At 33.4% G+C, this 8,505-nt stretch overlaps 1 pseudogene; it reads right to left on the bottom strand.

Moving 5' to 3' along the window:
- Positions 1-231: 231 nt before the first annotated feature.
- LOC149224522 (putative LRR receptor-like serine/threonine-protein kinase At4g37250) lies at positions 232-4,358 on the bottom strand (annotated as a pseudogene).
- Positions 4,359-8,505: the final 4,147 nt, after the last annotated feature.

The raw sequence follows: 8,505 nt of genomic DNA on the forward strand, positions 1-8,505 counted from the left end.
AAGGAAGGCCTATCGGCCTAAATATTGAAATTTTTAAGAAGACTCTGGCCATTTCATAAGCAGCTGAGTTGACAGCAGAGTTTGTTTGTTGTTGAGTCCCAATCATAGAGGTGTCTATATGAGTTATGTCAATGTCTAAGTAGAGCTGTTGAATATGGAATGTGGGTGTAAGTCCTCATCTCTGTCCAACTTATGTCAAAGCAAAGATACTACATAGGAAGAAAGAATTGGTTAATCGGTTGTGGATGATGGCATTTTTTCTACAAAATGCAATACCTCCTTCATTGGTGGTCTCTTTTGAGGGGAAGCAGAAGCACAATTCAATGAAATCCCCACAAACACTGAGATTTCTCCCTTCCTTCAACCTCTGGTTGAAGAGTAGGATCTATGATGCGCAAAAGGCTATGCTTGTCATCAACGAAGTTTTGACCCCATGCTGCAAAATCCTTACCTGAAGGTGGCTTCCCAGTAAGAATCTCCAGAAAAATAACCCCAAAGTAATAGACATCCCACTTTTGGTTGGGTTTGAGAGTTTTCAATGTCTCTGGGGCCTGGTAAGGAGATACAAAGTTCTTGGATGTGCCTAGACTGCCCAACAAATCAGGTGTTGTTTGCAGGCTATCTCGGGAGCCGATGGAGCATTTACTCCCTGAAAATATACCTTCAAGGTTCCTTAGGTGGATAGCAAAGCTACTATACTTGACACTGGCAGTGTGCAGTAGCTTTTCTAGCCCAAAATCTGCTATGTATGGCTCCATGTCAAAGCCCAGAAGGATGTTGCTTGGCTTAACATTTCCATGAACAAACTTCCTTTCATGAAAACAGGGATAGACTCTGCAGAATCCAGAATCTGAACAAGATTCATTGATATTTTTATCTTTAATAAATTCTTATATGAAGAAGCAAAGATGAAGAATCCCAAATAATTTAACACATCACAGAAAGTTGATTCCTATTCCTAAACTTCTCGTTTTCACTTTCAAAGTTATATTTCTTGAATTTGGAACCAAACTCTATATTCTAGCTCTCCTTGCTTATGTAGAGATGGGGATCTTGTATAATTGCTCTTTAGTTCTTTGATGTAACAACCTTCGTTCACATCTATGATGCTTCTGCCAAAAAAAACCTGCAACTTTCACTTTCCTTCATTTTCTTATTCCTGGTGTTTGTATCCTTCAGAAAATATAGAAAAGACTTTCAAGGTATACAGTTTCATACACGGTCATTCTAAAAGGCATGGAGAAATCAGCCTCACTGGTGATGGCTTCAATTTCAGGGACTTGAGCAATTATGAAGCGAGTGGGATACTTCTGAGTAAGCCTACAGACTATTTGGAATAATAGCAAATGAAAATTCACTATAATATGAAATGCCACCAAGGTTAGTTGATAACAATCTAGCAGAGATAGTCCCAAGGATTAGCTTGGTTAGAAGATGCTTTAGTGCAAATGCTCAAGGAATTCTCAGGATCAAATGTCATTGAATATCTAGTGGTTACCAGTAGTAGCTAAACAGGGGAAAAGTGTGGAATCCATAAGGAACTCATAATATGTAGGCTTGTGATTACCAACAATAGCTAAACAGGAGAGACTGTGGAATCCATAAGAAACTCATAATATGCAAAACAATAATAATACAATGTAAATTTTCCCATCAATTCAATCCATACTGTTATGATGCAACACAATATCCCAATACTGTAATGTAATTAATTGAGTCATTATGATGTGTTCAGTCTCCAAACTGAAGTAATTAATGCAGTCATCAATAAAATATGGCTTACTAGGAATATGGTATAATGGACCTGTTCAATATATAACAGCAGAAACATTCCATAGAAACTGATATAAATACTGCAACTAATTGTTCTCCAGCTAAATAAGAAGATGTTATGTAGAATAAGATACAAATACAAGCATAGGGTAACTTGTCTTATTTCATGGTCTTCCTAAGAAGGCTTATGAAGGAAGTTGTGTAGCATTCTCATGGTTTTGATAAATTATCATTTGTTGCTGAGATGAACATGTATATATAAATATTCTAACTTGAAAAAAGAGCAGTTTATTCTTTGTAAACGCAAACTATAGTGGAACCAATAAATCTAATTTTCAATATTGATTTGCATCAATTTCTTTTGGTCCAACCAGCAATTAAAATCCATCCCCTGCCACTGCAACAATAATACACCATATATCACCTTCCCATTAAAACTGAGAATGAGCTGCAAGTAAACTGTGAGAACATGGATGCCTCATAAGCATGGAGTTAAGTTTGATCCCTGACCTTTGCTACAATCCTCAACTGTAGAAATATTGAATTTTTTAAAAAGACTCTGGCCATTTCATAAGCAGCTGAGTTGACAACAGAGTTTGTTTGTTGCTGAGTCCCAATCATAGAGGTGTCTATATGAGTTATGTCAATGTCTAAGTAGAGCTGTTGAATATGGAATGTGGGTGTAAGTCCTCATCTTTGTCCAACTTATGTCAAAGCAAGGATGCTACATAGGAAGAAAGAATTGGTTAATTGGTTGTGGATGATGGCATTTTTTTCTAGAAAATGCAATACCTCCTTCATTGATGGTCTCTTTTGAGGGGAAGCAGAAGCACAATTCAATGCAATCCCCACAGACATTGAGATTTCTTCCCTTCCTTCAACCTCTGGTCGAAGAGTAGGATCTATGATGCACAAAAGGTGATTCTTGTCATCAACAAAGTTTTGACCCCATGCTACAAAATCATTATCTCACGGTGGCTTCCCAGTAAGAATCTCCAGAAAAATAACCCCAAAGGAATAAACAACCTACAACTTTCACTTTCCTTCATTTTCTTATTCCCAGTGTTTGTGTCCTTCAAAAAATATAGAAAAGACTTTCAAGGTCTACAGTTTCATACACGATCATTCTAAAAGGCATCGAGAAATCAACCTTCTTGGTGATGGTTTCAATTTCAGGGACTTGTGCAATTACCAAGCCAGTGGGATACTTCTGAATAAGCCTACAGACTATTTGGAATAATAGCAAATGAAAATTCACTATAATATCAAATGCCACCAAGGTTAGTTGATAACAATCTAGCAGAGATAGCCCCAAGGATTTGCTTGGTTAGAAGAACTCATACTATGCAGGCTTGTGATTACCAACAGTAGCTAAATGGGGGAGATTGTGGAATCCATAAGAAACGCATAATATGCAAGCTATTGAAGGGCTATCTTTGTAAAAAAAATAAAAAACAACCATGTAGAAACAAATTGAACGAGATTTCCTGCAGATATACATGAAATGGAAAAAAGAGAACAAGAGAACCCACCATAATAGGCATTTGCCAAGCTTCCATGTGGAATGTAGTCATAAACCAGTATTTTTTCCTCTATTCCCCAATAGAAAGCTCGGAGACGAACAATGTTTAGATGTTTAACCCTACTGATTGCTTTAGCTTCTGCTTCAAAATCCTTGTACCTTTCCAAACCACCATCACCAAGTCTCCTTACTGCAAAAGTCAGCCCATCTGCAAGAATTTCCTTATACAATATAGTATAACCACTGGCACCCAATATATATGCAGAGGCTCTGAGTAGCTTATCTAATTCCATGTCAAGATCTCCATTTAATGTCACAAAAGTTCCTTGCTGTTGATCTCCATTGTCCGAGACACTTCCATCTGAGCTCTCATCAACTTTTTTAAGGCAGAGCCATCCAACTCTACCCGAACTGGAAGAAGAGTCTCCATTGTTGTCCAAATGAATATTCCTGGTATTAGGCTCATCCTCTGATTCCTTCTTTCTTCTTGTTCCCCAGTAACGGTACATAAAAACTGCGCAAAGGAGGCTTATCCCTACAAAATCGCCAACTACAATGGCAACTATGGTGCCTTTACTCAGAGCTTTTCCCTTGTTGATAACAGGCATGGCTGCAATTGCTGAAGGTGAGCTGATTTTTGGAGGATCTGAGAGTGTTGAAGGAATTGAAGATAAATTTGTCAGTGGGTGACCACAAAGACCTAGATTACCAGCAAAAGCATCATTTTTCTGATGCAAAAGAGCTCCAAACTGTGGAATGGGTTTAGTCAAAGGCACAAGGTTATCCCTGGCGTAAAAATTGTAGACGGAAATTCGCAAGCGTCCTCAACAACACCCAACATGAATCTGACGAAAACTTTTGACAACGGCAATGGATTTCTCAACCGCTTTTCTTCCTCTGTGGCGGATGCGCCCTCGAGTCCTACAGATTCAATCACGAAAACCATTTGGACGCAACATTCATCGTCAGACGATTCATCTCTGACCTTATTTGATCCGGATCTCATTTCTACATTCAGGAAAGCCATGGATGAAATTTTCCCCAGAGATTCGATGGAGCCCATTTCAGAGGTCTGTCAGGGCAGCATGGGAAGCAAGAGCGAAGAAGACGAAAAGGGTACCCCAAGAAAATCTTTCAGACTTTGATCTAGCAACATTCAGGCGAGGGTCTGCAACTGTTTCAAATATCGTGAATAGTTGCAACCACTCAACTACCCTCCCTTGATCGAACAATTAAAGATCTTCTAATCGTCTAACACATAATCTAATGACAAGTGGATTTTAGGGAAGTTCATTTCAGAGGGAAACGCCTTACAACGTAATAAAAAAAAATATTTTTAATTTTGGTATTAGGATTTATTTGAGGTTTAACTAAAATAAAATAAAATAAAATAATTTTATTCTAAATATATTTATTGACTTGATTTTAAATATTGGAGTTTAAATAAATAAATAAAAAATATTTTTAATTTTGGTATTAGGTTTCACTTGGATTTAAATAAAATAAAATAATTTTATTTTAAATCAATTGTTTGACTTTCGTTTTAAATAATAGTAATAAATTATTTCTCTTTTAAATATATTTGATTGATTTGCACTTAACAAAAGGAAAATATTGGTATTAGGTTTGATTTGGGTTTTAAATATAATAATTTTATTTTAAATACATTTGTTTACTTTCTCTTTAAATAAAAGAAAAAATATATATTTTTATTTTAAATACATTTTAGTCAATTTTTAGTGCAACATATACATAAACTATTAAAAATTAAAAAACCTATAGTATGTATACATACATCATATATTATTGTGTAAAATATATATAAATTATTTAATATATAGTATGATTATATTATTGTGTAAAATATATATAAATTATTTAATATATAGTATGATTAATTAAAAGAAAAATGTTTTCAAGATATTTTTATTTTTTCTATTTAACATTTTATCCTCACATAATTATAGTTTCACATACATATATGTTCATTAACTAATATAATCAACATACATATTTACAATCTTTTCAAAAGGGAAAATTTCCAAGACACGCTGAGACCCATTAAACTGGAAAAGAAAATGGTGAACCAAGGCATCCAAAATGTGGAAAGTGTTGAGTTGAAGGAACAATCACTAAGGAATACGATGTGATCGGAGCTCAAAAGAGGAAAAGTGTAATAGGAAAAGTGTAATAACGAGGATGAGGGGAAAATCATCAACCACATTAGGGCTCATAATTTGATCAAATCATATGAAAGGCAATGTTTATAAATACCTTATGGTATATGATAGGAATAAAATAGTATTGATGTAGAATCAAAGATTATGTAATGAGTATTTACACTTTCAAGTTCAAATGTTGTATAAAGTCATGGCCCGTCCATAATTCATTTGTAATAACTCAATGAAACATGATCATTATGTTACCATTAACTGGAAGCATGATCAATAAAATCAAGTAGCCACTATAGAAAATCCCTCAAATACCTTGAAGTCCATAATCCCACCAATAAAAAACATCTCCATTAAGCTCATTTCATTCAAATCCAAACAACTGGAGGAAATAGAAAAAAATATCAGGAGGGACCTTTATTTTTCATAAAAGCTGAAGGGAGTACATTAGTGTGCTAACATTGATGACTAACTGGCAAACCAATTGTCTCTCGTCCATAAACATGAAGGAATTATGATAATATGTGTTATGCTTGCACTCAAATAACTTGCAAAGTTTGATCTCTGATTTGTATGAACAACAATTAGAAATTTGCAATATCCCAAAATAATTTCCACCATAATTAAAAACCGAGATAAAATATAAACCAATAAATAAACTTTATTGATAATGAGCTTAGGGAATGACATATATGACCAAGTAAATCATAGTGTAAGGTTAACTCTAATACCACATACATGATCATTATTGCAAGCAGGCATCTATAGCCTTGGTAGGGATCACTTTTAACCTAATGAAATGCATGTATCATGTCCATTAGATATAGATATAGAGTTTCAGTTATCAAGTTTGATAAAAATCAACCGAAGGTCACTATCCTATCTTGGTAACAGTGTAATGACATTGTAACTCACAAGAATTAACAAAAGACGGAGAATTTGGCTCATGATGAGACCCTTAGTCTTCCAGTTTTGCAATTAAAATCCATTACACTGGCTTGGTGAACAGATAATGGTATTTTTATTTCGTTAACACCCATGATCATGGTAGGTTGACTTGTAATGATACCTCCTATCCCTCAGTTAGTCCTTTTATATCTTTGAATTACACCCTTATTAATATTAATTCTTAATGAATTATAATAGATTGGGACATAAATCTATCCCTTAAGACCAAGGGATGACATGAAAACTTTTTAGTAACTAATATTTACAGGTTATTCTTCCTAGACTAAAACTCATTTTTAAAGAAAACAATCACTTCACAACTTTTAAACAATGGTGGAAATATTAATACAAGAATTAAGAATGGTTAAATAATAAATTTACAAGATCAAAAACTTAACTTATTAGGAGGGTTGAGTGTGAGTACAAGGAAAACATCTTTGTAGAAAATATTTCCTTAAAGATAGGATTTCATTTATGTATAATAGAGAATAAATTTTTAGCACAATAATCATGCCAAGGAGAATCGAAAAATGTCAAAATCTACCCTCCATCAAACCAAGGAGAAAAGTGACTGTGGAAACCTACAAATGTGAAAGAAAATCAAAACAAAATCAAAATCATGAAAAATATGCCAAGAACAAATAGTGATCTACCAATGTACTAGTCAAATTGTAAGTTAAGAATGATAAAAGGGATTATAGGATAATATCAAATTTAAAAGATTACATATTTTACCCTTTTAATGTTTTACCTCCTTTATAAGTTTGGCTTTCAAAGGTAAGACATTGTGTGAGATGTTTTTATGATTTAACCCTTTATTAAAGAAATCATAAAACACTAAATACAAATGTGCAAGTATGATGTTAATCTTAAAACTAAAGAGAGTCACCAGAACTAAGGAAAATAATATGGATTATGATTTCACTAAATGCATTCTTGTTTGTTAACCTGATGATACAAATTTCATTAAACATAGTGAACAAGCATACAAAAAGTGAAATAATCAAGGTTAAGCAAACACCCCTAACAATGTCATGATGATGGCTCAACTCCAGCTCAGGTTCTTCATACATAGAATTATTCAAATAGGAAGAGTAAACATGAAAACAAAACTACTTTGATCCTAAATCTACCCTATGCTACTCTGGAAATAAAAAAGCTAAGTGAAATTATATTTCAAGTGTAACCACTCAAGCAGCTACAATCCTACAAGAACAAAAAGATATTCAATTAGTAAAAGTAATTGGAGAATAATGAAATTGAAAATTAACAAATCATACTTGCGAGGAAGGTATTCATTGAAAAAAAAGGCAAGTATGATCTTGCCATTTTGCAGGAACTTTTCTCTAAAGGACTTCTCAAGACAATCTCCAATTGCATCTTGAAAAGTAGAAATATTACCATGGAAATGTTTTAAGGAATTTAGAGAAATAAAAATCCCTTGATCATGTGAGTAGAATTTTGTAAATGAATCTTGGCATCATCATTATGATTGGGTTTCCTTCCGTAAATTACATCAAGAGAATGAGAAAGTAGTTGAAATAGTGTCCCATTTTCTTCACTATCTTCATTAAACCCATATATTTTGAAATCAACAACTTGAGATGAAGTGACATTATTAGATAAAAATTGTGAATCATCATCCCTTCATAGTGGAATCTTGTGATTAATATCGTGATGAGAAGTAATAATTAATTTATTATGATTTTCAACATCAATTGATCGATTACAAGAAAACCAAGATTCTTTGTTAAGAACATTTTGATCAACAAAAGAGACACTTTGAGACAAATTTGAATCATTAGTTAATATCCCTATTTAAAAAAGAATAAATAAGAATTATGGTCATGAAAAAATATAAAACTGAGATTTGGAAGTTATTTTTAAGAAGTTATAAGTCATGCTCATAATCGTCATAATGAATTTCCTTCTCTTGCAAATCATGACAAGGATCAGACTCATCAATGTTGACAAATGGATATGCAAGAGTTTCATTACCATGTTGATTATTTTCAATCTCAATTTCATTAAAAATTATAACGAAACCTCATCAAGATCATTGTGCTGATTTACATGGTTTTTCTCTTCAGT

The sequence above is a fragment of the Pinus tabuliformis genome, chromosome Q, assembly GCF_031772625.1.
Source record: "Pinus tabuliformis cultivar Carrire ecotype Pingquan chromosome Q, CPIR1, whole genome shotgun sequence".
Taxonomy (NCBI): Eukaryota; Viridiplantae; Streptophyta; class Pinopsida; order Pinales; family Pinaceae; genus Pinus; species Pinus tabuliformis.